The following is a 25,275-nucleotide window of genomic DNA, read 5'->3' as shown; positions in this document are numbered from 1 at the left end:
TCAATCTGGAAAAGTTAATCAAATCCATCAACACATAAGTTCTTTTATTTTTCTTGTGGTAAAATGATAAAAGGTATACTGAGCATCTTTATACATATTATGTCATACTTTGTAATGTGAAAATGAAATGAACAGGGTATCTTCATACTGATTTATACTATAAGCCACAAACCAGACACAATTTCTTATTTAAAATAATGACTGTATTTGGATTTTGAATATAAATGCATCTGAAGCGGTTTTTAAAAGCAAATGACATGAGACAGTTTATTTGTACTTTGTTAATGTACAGCATTAATGATGTCTGCAATTTTAAATGCATTAAACTGTGGTTGACTATTTCCCTGTGTACACATTCCAGCTCGGAAATTTAATTGAAGCTCAGTAATGTACTATATTTCTGTCTTTTTTTTCAATTACTCTATTATGCAGATCTAATGTGAAGGCAGATCAAAGCTGCATTTGAACATGATTTCTTGCTTTAAAAGTAGAATTATATTGTTTGTGACAGGAAAGACTTTCCAAATGGGATAACATTTAGGAAAAATAATCTAGGTTTCTATTTTTAAGAATTAAGCTCTGAGAAAATCTCATTGAAAAGAAGAAAACACTTCGCTTGTACTATTAGAAGCAAGAAGCAAGATGGGATCTTAGCAATCATCCATTCCAAACCCTTCATTTTTCAAATAAGGTTATTACCTTGCAGATAAATTAAGCATCTTTCTAAGGATGATGATCCTGTTAGTGAAAAAATGATAACTGTAATCCATGTCTTCTAAAATCTTGGAAAATAGGCCTAAAAAAGTTTTAGTTAAGGAGGAGGCAGTTAAAGTGCAGAGAAAAAAAATTTTCAAATATCTACTTAAAAAAAAGTCTCCTGTGCATGTTCACATTATATGGGGGTTTGGACTCTGTCAGATTGGTTAGTCTGGGACTTTATTTACTAGAACATGCTTCCCTGTAAGTTTCTAGATTGGAGTTAACCAGGAGAGACATGGAGGTGATAAATGAGACAACAGTCAATATTCTCTGAAGGCCGCCATGCTTCAATGCAGACAGATGCAGAGTTTTGGTAGCTTCCAGTCTGCCTACACTCTCCTCTGTTCCACATCCAGCTGTTTTTGCTGCCCACTGGCCCTGATGATCAATAGTGCCTCTGATATGTGGTTAATTGAGAAATAGAGATTATACATTTAAGGGTCAAATTTCTATTCCAGAAGCTTTTGATGGGGCCAGTGTAAGGTGGACTTGCGCATTTAGTTTCAGACGACATGTTTGTTTTCCTTATTGCACATTAATATCTACTTTAGAACAGTTTCTGAATGCTGGCTGTCCACCTGTGGCAAGTGAAGCAGAGTTGTCCTTCTGCTGTGTTTTTCAGCCAGAGCTGTAAGCCAACAGAACACATTTTGGGGGGCCTTCCTAGTATAAGGATTTACCAGGGTCAAGGCTGATTTGACTCAACTTCTTGGCCTTTGTATACTTTCTGATTGCCTTTCCTTCATCAAGTGCTAATTATTCCTGTCAATTTGGGAGATCCAGTTGGCAATTTAACCCTCTAAAAATGCGGTGGACTTTATTATCCAACAAAATGGTATAGGGATTGGTCCAACACTGGAGCTGGCAGAGATAGCTGTTGTCCACTAAAATCCATCCTCTGTTTTTTCATAGTAAGAAACTTATGGTTGGGAACATGGAAATACTCTATTCCCCCAGGATCTCCTGCAGTCGATCCCGGTCACATGACTGAACTATCTCCAATGGCATGTGAGAATTAAGGGATGGGTACCATTTCTGGGGCAAGGTAAGAGTCTGAGTGTGCCGACCCTATACGCTCCTCCGCCTTCTCCCCTGGATGGAATGATAATGGCCACAGCATCCTTGAAAGCCAAAACTCATCATAACAAACCCAGCACTGGCATGGGTTCCTGAATGACTAGGACGCCCACCTTCCTCCAGCACTCAACTTCAACTTTTACAGGAAAGGACAATGAACTTTGATAACCTCTGAGCCACTGTTTTGTGAGGACTCTGTTATACAAGCTTAATATAGCCTGACTAAATCAGGAGATATAGCTTCTGTTTTGGTAGCTGGCAAAAAGAAAACTTGAATGAAATTATGATTCTGAAGATCCAAAATATAAAGAGAACCTATACTAATGAATCTTTCATTTGAGGAATTATGCGTGCAAAGAAACAGACAAAGGCCTTAAGAAAGAACATTTTCAGGATGCTTTAGGTTAGGAACCAACAAACTATACATCCTGCAGGCCAACTCAGGTCCGCTACCTGTTTTTTTTTTTTTTTATAAATTAAGTTTTATTGGAACACAGCTACAGTCATTCATTTACGTATTATTTACAACTACTTTCACACTGGAGTGTCAGAATTGAATAATTGTGACAGAAACTGGATGGAGCCAGGGTTCCTTGGAGAAAATGTGGACTCCACTGTTGGAGCTGAGAAAATCAATTTAAGATAAACTTGGAAATCTTATTGTTCCAGGAAGTAAGCAAGTGATCTAAGAATTATGCAGACATGGAAAAAGAAAGGCAGTCAACTTGAGAGGGCACCCACTGTCTGAGTATGAGATTATTTGCATATAGACATAATTATAAGCCATAACCAATTGTAAAGTATCCATGAGTTAAAACTGATTTAATCAAGATTTACAGATACTAACTGAGATTTACAGATACTAACTGAGATTTACAGATACTAACTACTCTATATAAAATAGATGAACAACAGGTTTCTACTCTATAGCACAGGGAACTATATTCAATATCTTATAGTAACCTATAATGAAAAAATATGAAAAGGAATACATGTATCTATTTGAATGACTGAAACATTATGCTGAAACCAGAAATTGACACAACACTGTAAACTGGCTATACTTCAAATAAATAAATAACCTCCCATATTTAAATACACGAGTCCACAATTTTGTTAATAATTAAGTGCCTCTACACAATGGGTTAAATTATAGGCAAAAAAAAAAGATTGAGGTTTTTATTGTTTTTTGTTGTTGTTTTCTGTTTTTTTTTTTTTTTTTTTTTTGAGAGGATGCTGGTAGGGAGTTTAGTTAATTAGTAATGGTTTAGTTGTTAGTAATGGTTGGACCAGCCAGACAATAGCAACTTTGGAGTGGAATTAACTCCTTACGACATGAGTTCTTTTACAGCTAAGTAGTTGTAAGTGTGTACAAGGCAGTACATCATAGAGGTGGCACATCTGCTTTGGAATCAGGCACCCCTGGCTCAAGTCCAGATGCTATTATTAACAGTCATGTGTCCTTGAGTGAATTACGTAAGCATTCTGAGCCTCGATTACCACATGTTTACAATGGGTACCGTAAGAATATGGTCTCATTTCATTTGTAAGGTTAAGAAGCAGCATATGAAAGGTGTTTAGCCTAGATTTGACATGAGGTCAGAGCTCAAGAAAATTAAGCTATTATCATTAACCTGGGAAGTGTATGCGACCAAGAGTCGTGGTTTATCTCATGTTACCATACAGAAGTACGTGTATCCACTTTCAGAAACGTGGAAAGATTGGGTTAACACATGACAGGCAGTTTCAAGGTCAATAAGCCTTTATAAACCACTCCACACCACTGGTTCCCTCTGTCAGAAATGAAACAACTTACGGATAGGAATGAAAAATGTATCAAATGGCCTGAAAGCAGCAATAATTCAATAAAAAAATAAAAAGTGAGGCTGAGTAGTTTATAATTATCAGTTACTAAGTTAAAACTCATTACATTCAAGGGCCTCAGGGGAAATTATTTCAGATTAGTAAAGGACCATAAACTCTGGGAGAGAGAGAGAAGGAATAAAATTAAAGATAAGCGATTACATAAAGGTTTTTCCATTTTCATTCTTGTGCTTCTGGTCTATGGAATCGTTCGGCATTATTGGATTTCCATTCATTCTATTTCTATGTAAGTCTCCCTGAGAAACTGACTGAATAATTTCTATTGCTAAATGCATAGAGACTTTGAAGTCATATTGTCAAGAAAAACCTCCAATGTTTTCTGAAGTGTGACTTTAACAATCATTGATTCCCTCTTAAACACTAAGTACTTAATGTTAACAACTGAAATGCAATGAAAGTAGCCATATGATTTGAGACCGTCTTAAAATGATCCATAATCTGAAAGTGAACTAGAAACCTCTACCGTTTGGTTTGAGTAGAAGCAATAGAATGTGCTTGAATTTTTTAAAACAAGTGAACAAGTTTAATCATGCTATAAAAATTTAATTCCAATATGGAAAGTTTCCACATTTCTGTGCGAATGGTTGGTGGTCTCTCTGAAACCAGATTCAGCCCTCCTGCTCAGAACTCAGGAAGTCCCACCGTCAGTAAGGAGTTTCAGAACGGAACTGAACTGACTTAAAGAATAAAATAAGGTCAGAAAATCTCTTAGACTTACGTTGTAAGTCTCGATGTCAGAACTTTCTAGGCCATAATCAGATTAGGTTTACCCACTTCAGTTGTAACGCTGCCAGTTGGAATTGAGAAGGCAGTCTATTGTTCCTGAATGTCTATTTCATTGTATAACTTTTATAAGTACCTTGTACCTCATGACATGATATAGGTCTATGAAAACCGATTTTTACTCGTCCTATTAATTCTTAAAAGTCTTTTTGGTAACTAGGACTTCTTCTAAACACCAAAGTCTTAAAATTAAAAAATTATTATACTTCTCAGAAATCTTTCAAATGCACATTGTTATGAATATAACTTTTATTCTGAGAGTCTTTGGAAAACTCTAGAATAAGAACTTAGATATTGAGTTAAAGTTTAAATGTGTTTTTTTTCATAAACTTTTGTCTTTGGCACTTACCCATTTTGAATGCCTTAATATAGATTATAAAGATTATGAAAGACTCAGGAAAAAATGCATCGAATTACATAATTCCTAATTACTTTTAAGGTTAAGGTGTTAACAACTAAGCTTCATGAGGTCAAAGATCTGCGTGACTGGTTCACTGGAATAGCTTTAGATTTTCCCTAGAACAGTATCTAACACAGAGGCCTTCACCACCTGTCTCATGTGTGAACGAATACTGCAAGTATGACTGAAAACATGGTTAATCTGATTTATTTTGTAATATGCAAAATATGTGACCATCAAGCAAATTTTGATAAATCAGTATAACTAACACTATGTGTGTTTATATATATATCAGTATCCTGTTTTCTGTGTAGTCCTTCTTCTCAATACTTGAAGTCAAGTATCTCTTTGATGATGCCTAAGACACCTGGACCAAGTCACCTCGGCTACAGCTTTTCTGTGTTACAGAGGTCCAAGAATATCCGGGGTCGGGGGTGGGGGGGAGCGTCTCAGAACAGATTTTTGCTCACCTGACTCTACTTTTCTTCCTCTTTCCCTAGGGACAGATCATACCTAGACTGTCACACACAGCATGCACTCCATATAACTTTGATTGTTTGACTGGTGGAATAGTTTCCCTGTCCACAAACTTCTTCCCATCAGTTTCCTAAAATCTCTTGAGTCAGTTGGTCAATAACAAAATGAGTGAACAAACGTTGCGCCTGTCATCGAGCCAATAGAAGCTCAGAGTTTAGAGTTAGTTGGAATCTTAGTAACCACCTAGTTGGTTCCACATTAAAAAAAAAAAAAATGAAGCCCTTAAGCAATGACTTTCTAAGAGTACTGAGCTAGTGATTGCTACACTGTCTCACTGTCTAGCACTAGAAACAATGTCCTGGAGAATTCTGCTGTAGGTGGGCCTCCCCAGTGTTCCCTTATATTAACATCAATTTAGCAGAATAAGTTGTCAAGAACTCAAAGTGGTTCTAATAACAATGGTTTGGCTGGATCCGAGAGTTCACTTCATGGGATATTCTGGTGGTATCATTCACGAAGCTAGAATTCTAGCTTGAACGTGGCTTTGGCACCCCCGAGTGAAGTCTTCCTCTAGTTCCTAGGACTCCTGTTTTTCATGTTCCGTGGGATGTGACTTGTAAAGAAGTTCCAGAGACATTCCAGATTGCTATTTAGTATCACTACACAAGGAAAGCATGGATAGCAATGTGATAAAAATGTCCAGCACAGGGTTGGCATATAGTAAACACTCAATTTACATTGTTTTAATAAATGTTGAAAGAAAAATAAGGCCAGAAGACCAGAACCAGAAGCCTGATCTCACCTCTGAAAAAAAAGAGTGCCATGAAAAGAGACAACCTTAAACAATCCAAAGTTATGCATATTCTTTCCAAATTAAGAACAATTAAAAGGCCCATTAGAAAAGAAGATATTTAGAAAAATATTTGTCTTGTAGATTACAAACATTAAACCTACTATAACCATGAGAAATCAATATATCTCCATGCCCAAAGTTTTTGTCTTTCCTTGACACAGTCTAGGTTTTCCAAGGGAAGAAAATTCTGAACGTTTAAGAGAAAATTCTAAAAATAACCCCCAAATTTGGGTTGCTTCACGGCTCAAAGTTTTACATTTTCAGTTTTATTATTAGGTTTCCAAATGTCTCATGATTTCTTTCTGATATGCTAACACTTTTGTAATCAAACCCACCAGCACATTCCCCACTCAAAGCTGGCAGGGAGGTGAATCCCGCGTGAAGACTAGAGGAAGGAGTTCAGTTTGAGGGGCAAGGAGAGGGAAATGACCAGCTACCTTCACTGATGGAAGGATAATGCCCTTGATTAATGGTATAACCTCCCACTGCTGGATGCAAGCACACCAGTTCCAGAGGTCCAGGGGAAGGCAGGGTTTCCCTGAGGTCACTGTCTTGTATTTATTGACTCTGATGCATGGAAACTGAGATACGCCCCAAAATGCTGATATTAATGGTGGAAGGAAATCTGAAAGAAGAGAGTCCATTGCTTTTGATGTGGAAGGGCCATAGCTGCAGCCCTTGAGTGACTCCAGAGAAACATCTGTGCTCTGAAGGCAGGAACCCACGTGCGGATTATGTTCATTTCTGTTTGCTGTTTGATGTACCATGAGGTCTTTGGCCTCGATGCTCTATTTACATTTTTCAATGTCTGTGAACTGAAACATGATGTTTTGGAAACAAAATAGTTTCTGATCAGTTTCCTGGAAAATCAACGCACGTGACCATCTAAATCTAAAAGAAGAACTGGCATCACAAGGGGCAATGCCAGTCAGACTTGGCATCCGACACATGCAAGGCTGTATATTTTAATAGCTGAGGAAGCTTGCCTGGATTCCTTCTTGTTGTGACTGCCAGAATTTCCAGTCAATAAATAATCTAATGTGCTCAAAAACTAACAAGCAGAAATAAGTTAAATGAAATATACCATTGGTAAAATAAAAAATGGTGAGCAACTTTTTTTTTCCTTGCCAAAAGTGAAAAATATTATTGATGTTCAGATAAGAAAGGGAAGCTGTGAATATTTTGCTTTTAAATGGTATGTCAAATATACAACTCTGGTACAATTGCCAAAGTACTATGTTTTTGAAGTCTCATGAAAATCCTTCCTTTGTATTTAGGATGAAATGATGAAGAAAAATCTATGACAATGTTTATTTTTTTTAAAAAAAGTATGAAATCATAGAAATAGCTGGCGTCAAACACTTAATATCTCACTTCCCCAGGAAATGAAAGTTCTCTCTGTTTCTTCCAGGAACTAATCATTTGCAATTTTCCTTTTTTATTTTATTTTTTTGTTTCTTTTCTTTCTCTCTCTCTCTTTCTATTTCCTTTTTTTTTTTTTTTTTTATTAGTAACAACCAGAATAAAGTAGGACTACATTTAGGCAAATCTCAGTTAAGGCAATGAACTTAATGTAAACATCCATTTCATTCCAAAGCTTTGAAAAATATTAGAGAAGATATTTCCTAAAGTCTCTGAAATCCCAGCAGAGGGGGTGGGGTGAGGAAAGTGACACTTGCCAGCATTCAGCAAAATCTCTGAAAAGTCCTTACACATCTTTCCAGTTCCTTTCTCCATCTTCCTTCTCTGAGTTTCCTGTAAGAGCAGCTGGCCCCTGCCACCGCTCTTCCCAATTTCCAGGACTGGGCATTTTTCTAGCAGTTATGCAGTGACCTTTCTTCATAAAGAATAGTTCAGCCTCTTTTTTGGCTTGTTAAATTCTGGGCCTTGACCCATTCAGAAGCCTAGAAAGCCCAGCGGAACTGAGCAGTAAACAGAGCCTCCCTTCTGGAAGGCAGGGGCAGACAAGGGCTATATTTAGACCCCTATCCAGCTCCTGTCCCTCGTAGCTCTGCTTTCTGTCTCCTCATCATACGAGCAAAGGCTCCGAAATCAGTCAAACAAGGTTCTAATCTTCTTTTTTGTTGCAACTGTCTGACTTGTTCAACTTGGTCTTTAGATGACTCTGTTTTAATTGGTAAAAATAGGTGGCCGCAGATTTAAAATCAAACAAATCCTAGCATGTTTAAGTCACCCAAAGTGTGCCTTGTGCTCTTCAGTAACAAAAAGGCAGACACCCTTCTCATCCACTGGTATTCTGTTATAAGAATGTTAGTTATGGGGAATCTTGAAATAATCCATTTATGTGATTAACTTCTATCCATTTAATGACATAAGACAAAACTGCCTTAACTATCAAAGCAGCCTTTTGAAATCTACTGCATTTGGAAATGTCCATGGACTTTGTGATATAGTATGTAGGACTCTATCTTCCTAAACCTCTATCGTTTCATCCCTTACAGGCTATAAAAGGGCATGTTATAGGCTGGAGAAGGTAAAATTGCCTTCGTAATAACTGGCATGCCCTGAAGTAAAACAATGGAGGAACTGGAAGAAGCAATATTCTCATAATGGTTGTTTTAAAACTCTCTCAACTAGAATTCAGTGAATGTTTACTGCGTAACAGTCAGCTCTGTGTTGGGTGTGATGGTACCCAGATTCTGTCCCAGCCAGTCACACGCTGGAGCCAATAGTTAAATGTTGAGGAATTCTGAGGTCATGGTTAAACCTTTGGTAACTTGAAATCGGTGGTGGTAGGCATATTTGCCCTTATAAAATTGGAATGCGGTACAAGTCAGGGCCCCATAGACCAGGACAGATGTATGAGAACCCCTCGGACTCAGTCCTCAAGATTCTCAGCTTTGTCGATGGTTATTTGTGCCTCTTAAGTTGACATTCTCTGAAAATCAAATTCTTCTGGAATTTTCTGTTATTCCACTTTAACCTGTGGTAAACAGATCTGACTTCAAACTAACACAGCAACCCTGAGACAAAACAAGATAAAACTCCCTGTCTTAGTGAAGTAACTTCTCCTTTTGTATGAACTGAAAATAGCTTTCTTCCATATATTTTATTTTAAATGAAGAATCATTTATTATCCTCGAAGCTACTATTAGGTGTTATGATAACAAAACTGGTTGTTAGTAAGCCTGAGCTTACGCATCCACATGAACTCTGTTCTGCCAACTATGGGCAGCGTTTGAATTCTGTCTTGACTCAGAATTGGCTGATTCCCCTTGCGCTCAGTGCAGACCACTACACTTCCTTTCACTGTCATTTCCTTCTCTTTTACCAGCACAGAGCAACTTCAGTCGTGACTCGTTAGCCCTAACCTCCTCTGCTTGCCTTGTTTTAAAGCTGATTATTTTAGTGCAGGAGAGGGAATGCCTACAGGGAAAGGATGTTGACAAAGGACGCAAGAGGCAGGACCCTTCCCTCTGCAGCCCCTGTTTGTGCCCAAGTCACCACCTTGCCGTGAACTACGCTCTAGCTTATTAAGGTTGTCTGGAGCACTGTGACGAGAACTGTTCAGCAGGGGAATTATGGGAAGGAGAGAAGAACCCTCTTCTGGGTCAGAGCTGCAAGGAAAAGTAACAGATTCCTGCCATCTTATGTCAGTGCCTTGAATGTAATGTGATGGGAAGTGTTGTTCAACATGCTAAGTTCTGGGCTCCTACTTATTTCAAGCAGTTAATAAATTAGACTCCGTTGGTCAGAGAATCGAACCACCATATATATTTCTGGTAAAAGCAGAGTTTGTATAGGGAATCTGTGCTTTAGGAAGGAGACCGGCTCAAAACATTTTCCTACAGTTATTCCCAAAACTGTGCTTTTTCTCATAATATGTTTACAGTGTCTCTTTTGGATTCTCTCCAGGGTCTGTCATAAATCTCATGAGAAGATTAGCTCCTTTATTCGCTCACATTTCATTTTTGAAACACACACACACACACAGGCTATATTAACCAGCTTCATCACTCATTATCTGCTCGTATTTGACTCTGCAAAAAGCATATTGCCTCTCAAAGGGTAAAAACTTTTTCCTGCTTAACTGGATGCATTTTAAAGGCAGGGACCATTAGTTACTTGATTCTGGTATCTGCAATGCCTAATATTTAGTGTGCTTAATAATATGAGTTGGAAGAAGGAAGTTAAGGGAGAGAGGGAGAGAAGGCAGGGAAAAGAGACATAAACTACCCAATTCTATACTAAAAAAAATAAATAAATAAATTACACATGTTGCTTTTGACTGTCATTCCCATTCCAACTGATTGTGTGAAACACCTAGAGTATTATTTTTTAAATCTTAAATTCCACTTTAAACCCACCAAAGTAGTGTCTCTGGGAGGTGGGGACTGGAAATCTCAGTATTTAAAAGTTTCTCCAGTTGATTCTGCTATCAGCTAGTTTGGGAACCACTATTGTTTTATTCAAGGGTAACATCGTAGTCGTTAAGTGGATACATCATCTAAACACAGTTGTTGATTCAGCAAGAAAGACTTCTTTCTGGTCCCTCGAGATACACTGGTGAACAAAGCAAAGCCCCAGATATCAGGGAGCTTACATTTTTGTGGAGGAATAATTTTAAATAGAGTAGTTGAGGAAGGCCACTTTGAGATGACATTTCAGTAAACACTCACGTGAAATCAGTAAATCATCATCGGTCAATATAATGTAAAATGCCCTCCTCATTCCCATAGGATCAAGTGGCCTCCATCAAAGAGTTTTATAAGACATGGTTTTTGGAGGATATAGTTTTGTCGTGACGTGTTTATGAAAGCTACATTAACCATTTCATTCCACCAGAAGCAATTTGATCTAGCTCAGATAAACGTGTATTTGGTGACAAGGCCACTTTAAAAGCGAAGATTATCTTGAAAAGCCTATTGAAAAATACAAGTCCTTAGCCTTCTAACTATGTTTCTGTGACTAAAATGATAACATAAAAATAGCTCAAGCTCTAAAATTATAACGTATAAAATTATGGATGCACAAGAATCAGTTTCCTCTGAGTTTTGATAATTGCACTTTAAATAGAGTAACTGACATGCTGTAATTATAATATTAAAATACTAAGATAATCAAAAGCTCAAAAGGGGTATTCTGGGCTTCCAAAAGATTCTGTAAATGTCATTAACATTTTTACTGTATTTCAATTACATCATAGGCAGACCATTAGTATTTGTACGTTATTTGTACGTTTCTGTTCACATCTAACTGGCAATCTTTTTTTGACACAAATGAAACAATTGCCATTGTATCTACCTAATAACACTGATTTTGCAAATCCTTCTTTTAATGCAATGTCCTCAATTTTCCCTTCCAATAGGAAAATAAAAATCCCTTTACTGTCACTATTTCCTCTTTCCACCCATTTCAAAGAGTCAGCCTTCCCTTTTTCCCAAAGCCAATGGCATTCTACCCCCCTCACCTTCATTCCTGTTCCTCTCCTCTCCCACAAACTCTGAGATAACTGTTCCATCAAGTGTCTCTTCTCTTAAAGTTTTGGCCTCTGCTTTTACATGGGGCACCTTCTTTTAAAGAACATCGTATCTCAGTTTTCCTCTGTATTGAGAGTAAACCGAGAAGATAACATCTTTGAGGATCCTGCAGCTGTTTGAATTATTACAGCTCTTTTCATCAAGCGCTCATACCCTGGGGGAAGACTGCGCTTCATCCTCTGCTCATTATTGCATTTCTCTCACTCGCCCTTCAGCCTTGATTCTATCGCCTTTATTCCACTAAATAGTTGTCTTGTAGGTCCCTAGTGCCCTGAGTCACTAGAACCCAAGGGTCTTGCTCTGGCAACGTACTACTTGACCTCTCTGCGTGACCTTGTCCTTGAAGGCTCCCTCCCTAAGAAGTAGGAAGTCACTTCACTTTCTTGCTTCTTGTCCTCCCCTTTGCTCCATCTCAATGTTCCTTGCTGTTCTCTCTTCATCCATCATAAACTCCATTTCTTCATCCATTTGAATGTAGCGTTGCCCCACGCTCCAACATCAGCATCTCTTCAACCTCTTGCTTATTGATTCCACTTACTGCTTTCATTCATTCGGCTATAAAATGCTCATTACTATAATTAAAGTTTTATTACTATTATTCAGTGATAAATATCTCCCTTACCATCACGATTTGCTAAGTATGTATGGACATGAGGATCAGAGCAGACAAGAATATGATTTCCTGTTTGTATTGCTTTGCCATACGTGTATTACTGTGTTCAAGGAATAATATAATGATGGTACGAAGGAAAACAAATATTCTTCTGTCAGTTAGACTTCCCAAATGAGAATGCCATTGATCTGGACGATGAAGAACAAATAGAACATTTGTCAGAACGTATGAAGAAAAGGTGATTATTCCAGACAGAAGAAATAATACATGAAAACATTTAAACTATGAGTACTATGATAATAATATTTCAATCTACTTTTCTAGTCATGTCTCCCTGGGCTTCAAAGATGCCTTTCAATCTAGCTAATGGATTTCCCCAGGAAGACAGGTAGGCAGGCTCCCAAAATAAGCATTTTTTCTCTCCTTTCTCCCACCTTCTCTTCTATATCTGCTTTCTATCTCAGAAATTGATGACCTCATTATCCCAAATATCTAGTGATTTTTGGAGATAGCTCGAACTTTATCTCACCTTCTCTATACAACGAAGTTCCCAGTGTTATAAAATTTCCCATCTTGATGTTTCTTGCATCAATTCCTTCCTTTCCTTCAGACTATATCTATCAATTCTTTTTTTTTTTTCATTTGTTAAGGTGACTGAAGTATTGTTCTGCACACCAGAAATTGACACATTGTAAACTGACTATACTTCAATAAAAATACATTTAAAAATTTTAAAAAAGAAAGTACTTATCAAAAGCTTTCAATGTCACTCCCCAAGATAGCTTCCCAGAGCCACAGCAATGAACAAACCAAGGAAGTTGCCTACTCTCGTGACTTTACACGTCATATTAATCAAATGAACAAATACTGTATAATTTTAAATATGGATATTTTGTGCAGAAATATCACTTCTTTTCAGGGCTTCCTTAAATAGGCTGGCCAGAGAAAGCAGAAGGGCAAAGACAGAAGGAAGAACATCAGTTAAGACTGTGCCAGATTCATGGCCATGCAGGCTAGTAAGCGTCTTTAAGCACCTGTACGTGCACAGCAGCCCCAGGCCGGGGCCTGGGCATGCCTGATGAGGACTGAGCAACCACAGAGCTATCACAAGTAAACAAATGCACTCCATCTCCCCGTTCTTCTTCTCCAGTATTTCCCTGGTGTCAACTTCAAGAACTCTAAAGAAGGGCTGGCAATTAGCAGATGCTGAAGATGTAGAAGGAATTTACACACTCATTAAGTTTTTTGATAAATATACAATTCCTTTGATTGTCCATGGGTAAAATGCAAGATGAAAATATGTCATTATCTAATGGGAACATCAATGTCAAGGATGTTGGTTCCTTTTTTTTTTTTTAACCAGGGATTAAAGATCCCAGAAGTCCAGTCTAGCTTGCAAAAATGCTGAAGAATATTTCATTAAATGAGTTCTGACAAGTGGCTTCACAAAAATATCATTGACCTCAACCTTCAGAAAACTGTTTAGAACTTGTTATAAAGGAATCTTTATCTTGGACAATGGAGAAAAGCCTAGATATATTATCTACAGCAAGGGAAACTACTATTTTAAGAGTAATTACCAATTAATGGTTCAACATCTTACACGTTTTTCCTGATTTGCAAATTGCAGGGGCACACCACAAGATAATTAACAAGTTTAATAGAGCAAGAACTTTGGTGCTGAATGTTTTATTGAGAGGTAAGCAAATTGACTTTATGAGTAAGAAAGATTAGTGCTTATTTTTTATGTTTATTTGTTCGTTTGCCTGCCTACTTCTATTTCCATCCTATAAAAGGCACCAAATTAGATGTTTTTTCCAGTAGAATTACGTCATTGTCATAAAGACACTGTATTGTATTTACTGCAATTGTTTAGTTCTGGTACAGATTGACTCTGGTATAAATCAAAAAATGCAATCTTTTCAGAAGCAATGACTTACCTTCAAGATACCATGCTTTCACAATTTTTTTCATGTACATGTACAATATGATTCAAACTAATTTTAGTGAAAAATGAAGGCAGATAATTTTAACTATTAGTTAAAGTCCAAAGGATGGGCATGATGTTGATTTTAAGAAACATTAGTATCTGGAGACTTAAAAGTGTTTTAGCTTCTATTCAACTACTCTTCATTCCTCTCCCTTCCACACTGGGTATTGACTATGTTCTGTTTTACACAAAGCTTTATACCCTGGGGTTGGAATACGCCCCTAGGGCTGCATCATTCCGGCTAAGCAACGATGCGTGTTCAACTCTATCTGAGGGTATCAGGCGGTGGGTTGTAGACTTTCCATTCCAGTGTTGGTATGGAAACTCTAGAGTAACATCCTGATTGGTCTGAATTAAATCATATAGCATCCATGGGTCAACTATTGTGGCCAGGGGAATAGAATACTCTTGAGTCACGTGGACTGCCCTAAATCAATGGTGGAGACAGAGTGCTATATCTGGCCTCCAGAACTACGTGGATTGCATTGAGGGGGGGATCAGGCTGCTGGTGAGAAACAAAACACAAACATTATATATCTGTTACAGATACAATTTTAAATATTATAATACATATCTTCTAAAATTATTAAATAGATTCATATTCATAGCATTTTATGTAGATACATTACTTGTAAAATTAACAATTTTTGACAAAAGTACAGGCAAGAGAATCGCTAACATTTTAAAATCCTATCCTACTCTGACCATTCTGTTCTAGTTAACATTAAGAGCTACCACATGGGCAGGGCTCTTTTGACCTCTTGCCCCAAATACAAACCCACTGTCCCTCACATAATTTAGAATATAAAAGACAGCGAAGGAAAGAATTCGCCTTTGACATGTCTACCCCTATTTCTAGTCTTGTTATTTCTCTGATAGTCTTTGTAGTTGGACTTTATTTATTTATTTATTTATTTTGTCCATTGATATTTCTTTGTTTTTTGTTTGTTTGTTTGTTTGTTTTGTTTTCTTCTTTAGCTACTTTCCTGTATTTCTGTCTCTTACAGATATTGTTCTCTGGCACCTGTATAATCTCTACAGCCATTTTTTTTCCCCATTGGGATTCAAATTTATTCTTGGTAAAATTAATCATCCATCACATCTTTCTGTTAGGCAGTTGAGACATGAGCGGTGAGACCCAGGAGGACGGTATCCTGGGAGGACCCAGAAGAGACTCTGCTCCACCCCTTGCGGGTAACGCCTAACGAACCACCAACCACAGAGAAGAGACCAAGACCCACGGTGGGTAACTGCCCTGGGCGAGCATGCGCAAAGCCTGGGGCGCCGTGTCCTCACATGACCCGGCCTCCCTGGAACACTCGCTGTCTCCTGCTCCATCCCCTGCCCACATATTAGTCTCATCATAACAAAGCGAATTCTGGGAAAAAAGGCGCAATTCGGGTACCCATCACAGAGTTCTCAACTATCGATCAAAAGTGGTGTGGTTCCCCAGGCAAAACGGAAGCTTAAGAAGCTAAAATCCTCTGCTGTCGGGGCCATCGCCTCCCTTGGCTTGGCCCGCTTCTCCCTCGAAGTGTATTTCTTCCCCACACACCCTCCCGGTACTCTGCTGCTGGTGTGGCTCCTCAGTTCTTTGTGGCACCAACAACAAGAACCGAGGTCAGGGGCGGCCCTGCCGTCGCCCACGGTGACACTTACACCGACTCAGACTCCAGAAAGTGTTCTCTCCGGGTAAGAGTTACTCTCCTAGCACCCAGCCCTCTCATCACGGTACTTTGGAACATGATTGGTAAGTACCTCTCCTGGCCTTTTAGGTGGAGTCGGACAGCCAAAGAGAGTAAACGAACGTGACTTTGGGGAAGAGCCGGCATCCAGCATTCAGCCTTAACAACCAGACCCCACTTGCCCATTTGAACTGCTGGGTCTGTGTTCCATTCATCTTTTTTTTTTTTTTTTTTTGGATTCATATTCCAGTTACAGATATCTACCCCAGACCCCCACTCTTGTGTTGGCAACCCATGTTGCCTCTTCTCCGTCCTCTCCTGTGTCCCAGGTGTGGCTTGGTCCTGCTCCCTCCCCAGGACCAGCCTGAGGATTTATTCACTTTCTCTGTTAAACCTCAACTCTAGCTCTCACGAGATCTAAACATGTTTTGCACCCAAGAGGTTTTTCTCTAGCCAGCTAGACTAGCCATGGTCTTTCTGTCACAGTTCGGGACAGGATTAATACAAATTTTTGGTGGGGTTAGCACACATTTTGAGAATGGGCTCAAGTCCATTTCAAATGAGTGCATTTTATTATTTTAGTACATATATAGACATTTAATACAAAGACCACAGTAAAGTTACCGAGCTCAAACCATTCTCTAATCTTAGAAAAAGACTTTAAAACGTTCATAGGGAAATGCAAGTTATTTTTGGAAAGTACCATCTGTGGGTAAAATATACAAAATATTAGAAACTTTAAGAGGATTTAAGGAAGCAAAATGGAGAAGGAAGCCAGACTCAGTCAGGTGTGGAATAGTCAACAGCTTTAAAGCTTCTTCCTTAGAACACCCACAGCTCATTCCAATTCCAATGAAGCATCCTCCTTTAAAGTTTCCCAGCAAACAGTGCTGCTACTTCATCTGGAAAGGCCAAGAGGAGGCGAGCATCTCACAGTCTGCTCCATTCCCTTGTGCTCCAGGCTGCTGCCTCCTGCATCCAATCCTGAAAAAGGAAGGGGGCACGTGACACTTTGCAATTCCTACCATTCCTGGCCAATTCCCTTATACATGAAGTTAGGAAGCCCGGTGCAAGTGTATTTCAAAACTACGCCTATCTGAGGACCCCAGATCCCAAGTCCACCTGTTTGGAACTGGCAATAAATATTCTTACCTAGGCAGCTGGAAGGGCAGTGGCCACAGGGGCCAAATACGCAACCACAAGTTGCTAATCCAGAAATGGTCATTACAGATGACTTGGCCCAAGTCCTTATTTTGCAGATGAGACAGCAGAGTCCCAGAGTTTACTCGTGAAATGATTTCCTCTGTGCCACACGGTAAGTTAATCACGTTTGGGAACTCACCTGTTCAGCGTTTGCACGGGCGTCACACCGCCCGCCGCACTTTTCCTCTAAACTAACTATCAGGGCAGATTCGTTTCTGAAACAAAACCTTTCCACGGGCTGGCATTTTAAGGAACGTGAAGACATTGAAATAGTAAAACACTGCTAAAGGCCTCAGTGACGTGGCCTTATTCACATAAGAGCAGTGGCCAGGAAAGGATCATCCCTTCTTGCTGCACCTCATTCATAACTTCACTAGAGCCTGTATCACCCTGGATGGGATAATCTGTCTCCGTATCTATTTTCCTACACTTGACTGCTAATTCATCAACGCATGTCTTATGAACTTATGAATCCTTAACGCCTCACACTACAACAGGTGCGCAGGAGGGGCTCAATACACATATGGCGCACAATTGAAGGCTTGGAGACCTGCAGAAATGCATGAAAGGTTTGGCAAACAAAATTGCAGGTGGAGTTGAATCCATGGCATGCGGAGCAGTCAAAGCCAGGCTTAAGTGCTTGAGTTTGATGGATAAAGGATGAAGAGCCCTGGTGAAAGTGATGCTTAAGAGCAAATCTGGCACTAACAGGGAAAGTAGACCGGGGCGGTTACAAAACTCAAACTCTACCAGAATACTTCTAGTCTGGAGAGAGGGATTGCAAAGAAACAAGAACAGTCAAGTCCGCAAATGCTATTGCTGCATACTTGAAAGATGGCCTCTTATCTTTTTTTTCTCTTTGGTGCTAGAGGTAGTATGACTGCGATTTTCTCTTTGTAGACTGCCTTGACACTGCTCTGTAATTGTCTGGCTTTCTTCAGCACTAACTATATGGCAGCAACGGCATCTAATAGCTCATTTGGTTCTCACTACCGTAGATGGCGCACCACCGTGTGCTGTTGGTATCCACACTTTGCCAAAAAAGGGAACTGAAGCTGGGAGAGGCTTAGTAATTGCCCAGATTCACATATGTAGTAAGTGGCAGAGCAGACAAAAGGTCATCTGACTACTGAGCCCTACAAATATTACTGTGAACCACCTCCATTTTCCTGGAAATACTGGGAATTTAAGACAGTGGGTGAGGGAAATCTCAAAGGAGAAAATGTTTTGGACTTTTCGCCAAAATAGGGGACAAATAATTTGTATTAGGTTAAAGACAAAGAGAAGCTACTTAGTGAAGACGCATGGCAATGTGCACAAATAATTAGAAAGCCAAAGGAGAACCAATAACAATAGCAATTGACAGTTACAGGGCACACAGATACATTTTTGAACATATTTATATAATATTTCATGAATTGTTTTGTGTCTGAGCAACCATCAGTCCTAGCTTTTCTCCTGGAATATTTTGGGATTGGTGAGCATTATTAATCCATTACGATAGATAACATGCCTTAAGCTTGTTACCAACTCTGGTCCTTGGATTCCTTAATCAATAGAAATTGATGAGGCCAGATGAGAAATTGAGGCAAGGCTTTGCTGGGACTCGAGCTGCAGCAGGAGGGAGCGAGAACAAGTAACAGGCGCCCTCGCTCTCTCTCTCAGGAGGGCAGGGGTCCCTTAAAAGGGATGAGATAAGGGACAGATCAGTGGGTCGGACAGAGGGCTGGCCTAGGTGGTCGGCCTGCCCCCTTGGTGGTGCTGTGTGCGGGGATCATGCACAATCCCTGCTTTTGCTCCTGGCATCTCAGAAACAGCAGTTGATTTGTGGCCTGTTTTTGTCTTATTTTTCATAATTGTCCCAACTGAGCATGTGTGCAGTTACTTTTAGTCCCTTCTAAAGTTACTTTATATCCTGTTGGAGATGTTTGTCCAGGTGCAAGCACTCCAGCAAAGGGCCCCAGGTCCCAGGTCCCAGCCTATCTCAAGCTTATACTATGTGCCAGTCACTGTGCTAAAAGGTGCCATTTTGGTGTAAGCAATGTAAGCACATTACAGAACGCAGTGAGGATGACGTTATGAGGGTTAGACATACGTGGGCTTGATGTGTGAACAAGAATAGAATTGTGGAGTCAGTTACACATTATGCAGGAGTCGTGTAACCTATGTATTCAAAATTTGTTCTCTCAGCATGGAAAAAGTATGCAGCCAATAAAATAAAATTTGATTTCCTTTTCACCATGGCAGAAAAATACCAGTTTTTATTTTCTGTGTCTCCCCAATAATCGTTGAATTGTTAACTAGAAAGTACATGATTATGGATTATGTGCTATTATTTTTAAAAAATATGAATGGAGAAAGAGGTCATGAATGAACCAAAGATTGTGATGAATTTCAGGAAGACAGAAGGCTACTGTGGTATGACTTCTGGATGATGGTAGCAGAGAAAGTCAGAGCCATAATGTGCAGAGAAGTCTTGAGTGGAGATTGGAGTCATTTTCCACAGATTGCCCTGAGATTCAACAGGTAAGAAGACTGAAAGTGGGAAGAAGGGCAGAAATGGGAGTGAATGAATGAACTGCAGTCTGTCACTTCCTTTAAACCATCCCCAAAGCAAAGAACATACCGTGTGTGTGTGTGTGTGTGTGTGTGTGTGTATACACATATACATATATATGTGTATGAAGATATATAAATATATGTATATGTATTTATATATTTTTGCTTTGAATGTGAAGAATATCTTAAAAAAAAAATAAATAATTTTTTTGAAAGTGAATAAAGCTTTCAGAATGGGGTTTGGTGTCCCAGAACAGGACCCTCCCCATTATGGCATTGATGGTGAAATGGGGACACTGTCTGTTCGGTGGTTCTCATTCATGTCAGAGGCCAGGAATCCTTGAGGGGAGGGGTGGGAAGGTGAGAGGAGAGAAACTATCCATGGAATCAATGGTCCAAGGTCACCAAAGATGAGAGAAAAACCCTCAGCATGAGAGAGTAGACCAAGACTTAGTCAACCAAGACATGTGCAAATACAGATAATTTCAAAGAAAATAAAACTTCAAAAATCTTAAATAGCATTTTTCTGACAGATTTATGATTTTTCACTGAAAAAAGGAGCCATGAGACTTTGTGGAATTGAAACTCATCTGGTGATGATACTTCAGTATCATCAGAAAATAAGAAAGAAAGGTTAGAAGAACTTTTTCAGAACATGGTTCACAAAAGAGACATAAAAACAGTTTGAGAGAAAAATAAAAGCCAAAGAGAATCAGTCCAAGAGGGCTAGCATCTCTCTATTAGTTGTTCCTGCAAAAGAGGAGAAAGGAATTATGGGGAGCATAATTGTAGGAAAAAAATTTCCCAAAGGTAATGAAAATACGACTCCTTTGATTGAGAGGACCCATTGCATACCAAGGAAGAATAATGAAGAACAGCCCTACACGATGTTAGTGATGAAATTCCAAAACACTCTGTAGCAGATATTATCACTTGCTCCCTGGATAGTCTTCTCTGTTTTACTTAGAAGAATCTGAGCGTGTTCATATGCCTAGTGGAAGGCAACATCGTAAGAGAAGACTGATGCTCTGCATCTACAGGGGAAAAGCCATATACTGCCGGGCTGAGCAGTGCTTGAGCACCGGTGTTTGCCAGTTACGGCCAATGATATGAAAGGGGCAGTTGGCTAACGGGGGTTTTGAGGGAAATAATTTCTTTCTGATTAAGAGAAAGAGGAAAATCAAAAAACTGAAAATAGACTTACCATATGATGCAGGAATCCCACTCCTGGGCATGTATCCAGAGGGCACTCTAATTCAAAAAAACACATGCACCCCAATGTTCATAGCAGCACTATTTACAATGGCCAAGACATGGAAAACAAACTAAACGTCCATCGACAGATGACTGGATAAAGAAACTGGTATATTTATACAATGGAACACTACTCGGACAAGGAAAAGAATAAAATAATGCCATTTGCAGCAACATGGATGGACCAGGAGATTGTCATTCTAAGTGAAATAAGCCAGAAAGAGAAAGAAAAACCATCAACTATGAAGGTATTCAAACCTTTCTCTCTTACATCTTCCTTGATATAATTAAATGTCGATATATATCAGCAAAATTAAAAAGGAATCTAAGATACAAAAATATCAAATCTAAGAAAGATTGGGGAGGGATATGAGGGAGGCAGAGAGAAAAAAATCCCTGAATGACAGCTATACGGCAGTCATCAAAGCATTCTGTCTAATACTGACTTTTTATCAAGAAGCTGCATAATCCTAGTTATATAATAAGCATATATTTCTTTTGTTCAACGAGATTAAAATAAGCAATTAGAAATACCAGGGATAACAAAAATGTATTAAAAATCATGATCCAAGTCAGAAACGATGTGGCACTGAGTGACGAAATTTAAGAAAGTGGATGTCATTCAGCCTTGGTGCTTACAAGATTCTCCTCTGAACAACACAGAACTTCTTACTTGGCTCTTCAATGGATTCTACTGCATGATATTTTAAAAACGATCCCTTATGGATTTCATTTTTCCATAATAACCTGAGAGAGTCCATGGTTTCTCTAACTTAGCACTGTTGACATTTGGGCCAGATACATTCTTTGCTGCAGGAGGCTGTCCTGCTCACTGTACGATGTCTAGTGACCTCCCCGGTCTCTACCCACTAGGTGCCTTTAACACCCCAGCTGTGACAGTCTCAGACGTCTCCAGTCGTTGCCAAATGTCCTTTCACAGCAAGGTGACAAAATTGCTTCTGGCTGAGAACTGCTACTACAGACGAAGCATGAAAGTATGTTTAAATATCAAAAATTATATAAATGTGATAGATCTTAAATTTAGAGTGAGGGTACAGCTGGGAGAATCTGAGTGATGGTGGATGAGGAAAGAAGAGTAGATGGAAGTACAGAGTTGTTGTTTGTCCTTATACAAGAGGAAACGGAGACCCTAGCTAAGGTTCCTGCACCAACACATAAATATTAAGGTTATTTAAAAATTTACAGACCATAACAGACTAAAACAACCATGTGTATGTAAAAAGACTTTGGGAGGAGAGATGGCTGCAGGGGGTATTGTGAATGAAGTATTTTTCATAATAGATAATAAATAAATGTAACTAGAGTTATAAATCAAGAACTGATGGTTTATAGGCATTACTTAGAGTTGCTGAGTTTAAGGTTAGGGGTACTAAAATGGAAACAGTCAAGGACGCTTTCTCTCAGGAAGAGTTTTGATTTCCCTTTTATAGCTCTCTCTGTTTGCATTTATATATATGTACATTAATTTCATTATAATTTGAAATATCTTTTTAAATAATGGATTTTATTCACCTTTAAATATGTCTCAGTATCTACCTTACTCTAATGACCTCTGGGATGATGCGTTTACATGGTAAAGGGGGTTCCAACACCAGCAAAAAGGGAATTTTTCCTTTCCAAAACTGTCTGGCCTAATTTTTCTATATTGGGTACTCAATAAATATTTATTAAACATTGCAATTCAATTTCTTGCCTGTTTGTCCCATAGTTAGTATGGAGACCCCCTTTTTATCTTACCCACGTCGCCTGGCTTGACTTCCTGCCCTCCCACCCACCATTCTCCAGGTGTCAACGAGAGAACCAAAGGTCATGGCACTTTCAGATCTCTTAGAAAACCACCAACACTCATTTAGACCTCAAATTAGGGGGTCAGCGATTCAGCTGAGAGCGGACAGCATCTGAGAGCTCATTGAATGGAACGTGGCAATAATCCTTAGGCAGCTACTTCCTAATCTTTGCCGGCAGAGGCTTTAAAGACAGCTCGGAGAGTTCATTATGCAAATGGAATTGTCTGGATCTGCTGACGGTGACTGAACTGAACAGACTCTAGGCACAGATATCCACCTGGCATCCTCTTCCGAGTGCAGGAGGCACCAAGACAGCCATTCTCTGATCTGCATTTACTTATACGGCAATTAATGAAGGGCAAGAAGGTTCATCTTGAAGATGAGGTACAGATAACTTAAAAACTGGACAGAATCAGAAAGCTGTGAACCTTTCTTTTTTTTATCATATCTAGTCTTTAGTGAATGCTAGAACATTTCTGAAGCTGTGAAATGCTGTTCTTTGTAAAATATATATACACACGAACATAAGACACACACACATTTGAATTCATTAAACACTTAAGTCAAATATATACATATATTTGTATACGTATTTAATTAACATGTATGTGTGTATATGTATTGTGTGTGTGTATGATGTGTGTACATATTGCACATGTGTGTTAATGTGTGCGTGTATCTCATACATGTATATATGTACATATTCATGAGAGAGAGAGCACATCACACAGTACCCAGTCGCTGTGTGTTACGGGCAAATCACTTACTCGCAGGTGATGAGTTTCCTTATCATGTTACCTAAACCTGAAACACAAAGGTTACGATAGAAATCAAATGCCAGTTAAAGCAGGATGATGTTGGGCTTTTGTTCATTCAAACTGACAAATAAGTATTTCCATAAATGTGGATGCATAAAGATCTAATAATAATAGTCGGCTGACATGGTGAAACTTGGGGCGTATGTTGTTGGTGTGAGTATAAATTGATTAACCTATCTGGAAAGGGGTGTCAAGTTATTGAAAGCCATGTAAATGCTCACTCACTTCGACTGCGCATTGACACTTCTGATAATTTATCTGAGAGAAATAACTTATGTACAGGATAGTTGCACATCAATATTAATCATAATGCAGCATAACACTTCATAAAAATTTCAATGTAAGTGCCCAGAATTGCAAAAAGTATAAATAAATAAATTATAATGTGCCATAAATATAATATATCATATATTAGTATAATATATGGGTATCATAAACATATATGATGTGCTGAAGTTTTATGGTATAGTTTAAGTAAAATAAAAGGGTATAGAAATATTAATTCTCATATCCCTCCAACGCACATGCACAGAAAAACGGATCTGCTTTAATTAGTAGCTGTAGATTGCTGGTTGTTTTTATTTCCTTATGATTATTTTTTCTATGTATTATGCAATGAACACATATCATTTTTGTAATCAGAAAAATAAGCATTCTCTTATAAATAAGAATTTAGGAACTAGTTTCTTTTTGTAGTATTTTGTTTGTTTTCCTGTTCGTTTGCTTGTTCCAACACGAAGCACACTTTTATGCAGAATGAAACGGGAAATGTTTGCTTTGAGCCAAGAGTGCAGTATTAAAGCAACTGAAAGCATGCCATTTTGAATAGCTGTTGGCGTTATTTTAATAATGTATCCATCTTATTCTTCTAGCCGATTTTTTTTCCTGAGATGAATCAGAAATTAAATGACCTTTTCTAACCAGACGTATGCAAATGCAGTCACAGGTAATGACGACATTATGTAAGTCCAGTATCTGCAGTAAAACTTCAAACATGCCTTCTACCAACTAGTAATTTTCCCAATCAGCTTTTTATTTGACTGTGCCACCATCCTTTAGAGCCCTAACCATGGAGGCGGCTCTGGAGAAAGAGCTGTGTTCCGTTTGGACTCAGTGGGTGATGAATGTGCAGGGACACAACGTGCTTTTTGCTCTCGGTAGCACAGTGTGCTCTCCCTGTTTTGCAGTCATTTTCTCCAATTCAATGCAAATTCTTGTAATTTCCCCCCAGAAATAAATGCTATTAAATGCCCTGTTTCTCTCTCCTATGTCAGAAACGTTACACCCTACCACCGGCTGTACAGTCATCAAAATTAAAAACCTACATTGTGAGGCGGAGAATGACAGACCCCGAATAGCCACTTGTCAGCTAGGAAGTAAGAGGCATTTCCAGCGGTGGCAGGTAGTTAGTGATGGCATGCAGACATTTCTGCGTGACGGGCATAGTCGTCCCTCATCTGTCCTGCCGTACCTGGCTGTATTCGGTCTACGTAAATGGTTTACAGGCTGTCACAAAAACAAAACAGAACACACAGAAAACCTAATGAAAACTAGCACTATGATTACATCCTGAATTGTAAGCCTGCCTGATTTATAATGGCTTTCTTCCAA

General features: G+C 38.8%; 1 long non-coding RNA gene across 1 annotated transcript in view; it reads left to right on the top strand.

The window, feature by feature from the left end:
* Positions 1-24,704, top strand: part of LOC141579808 (uncharacterized) — a 75,036-nt gene extending 50,332 nt beyond the window's left edge. The window contains exons 2-6 of the long non-coding RNA XR_012511819.1: positions 13,978-14,046; positions 15,451-19,751; positions 21,001-21,286; positions 21,912-22,033; positions 22,845-24,704. This is a non-coding gene — a long non-coding RNA (uncharacterized LOC141579808). The remainder of the gene's footprint in view (positions 1-13,977; positions 14,047-15,450; positions 19,752-21,000; positions 21,287-21,911; positions 22,034-22,844) is intronic.
* The last annotated feature ends 571 nt before the right edge of the window (positions 24,705-25,275 follow it).

The sequence above is a fragment of the Camelus bactrianus genome, chromosome 14 (assembly GCF_048773025.1).
Source record: "Camelus bactrianus isolate YW-2024 breed Bactrian camel chromosome 14, ASM4877302v1, whole genome shotgun sequence".
NCBI lineage: Eukaryota > Metazoa > Chordata > Mammalia > Artiodactyla > Camelidae > Camelus > Camelus bactrianus.
This window is presented reverse-complemented; position numbering and strand designations above follow the sequence as displayed.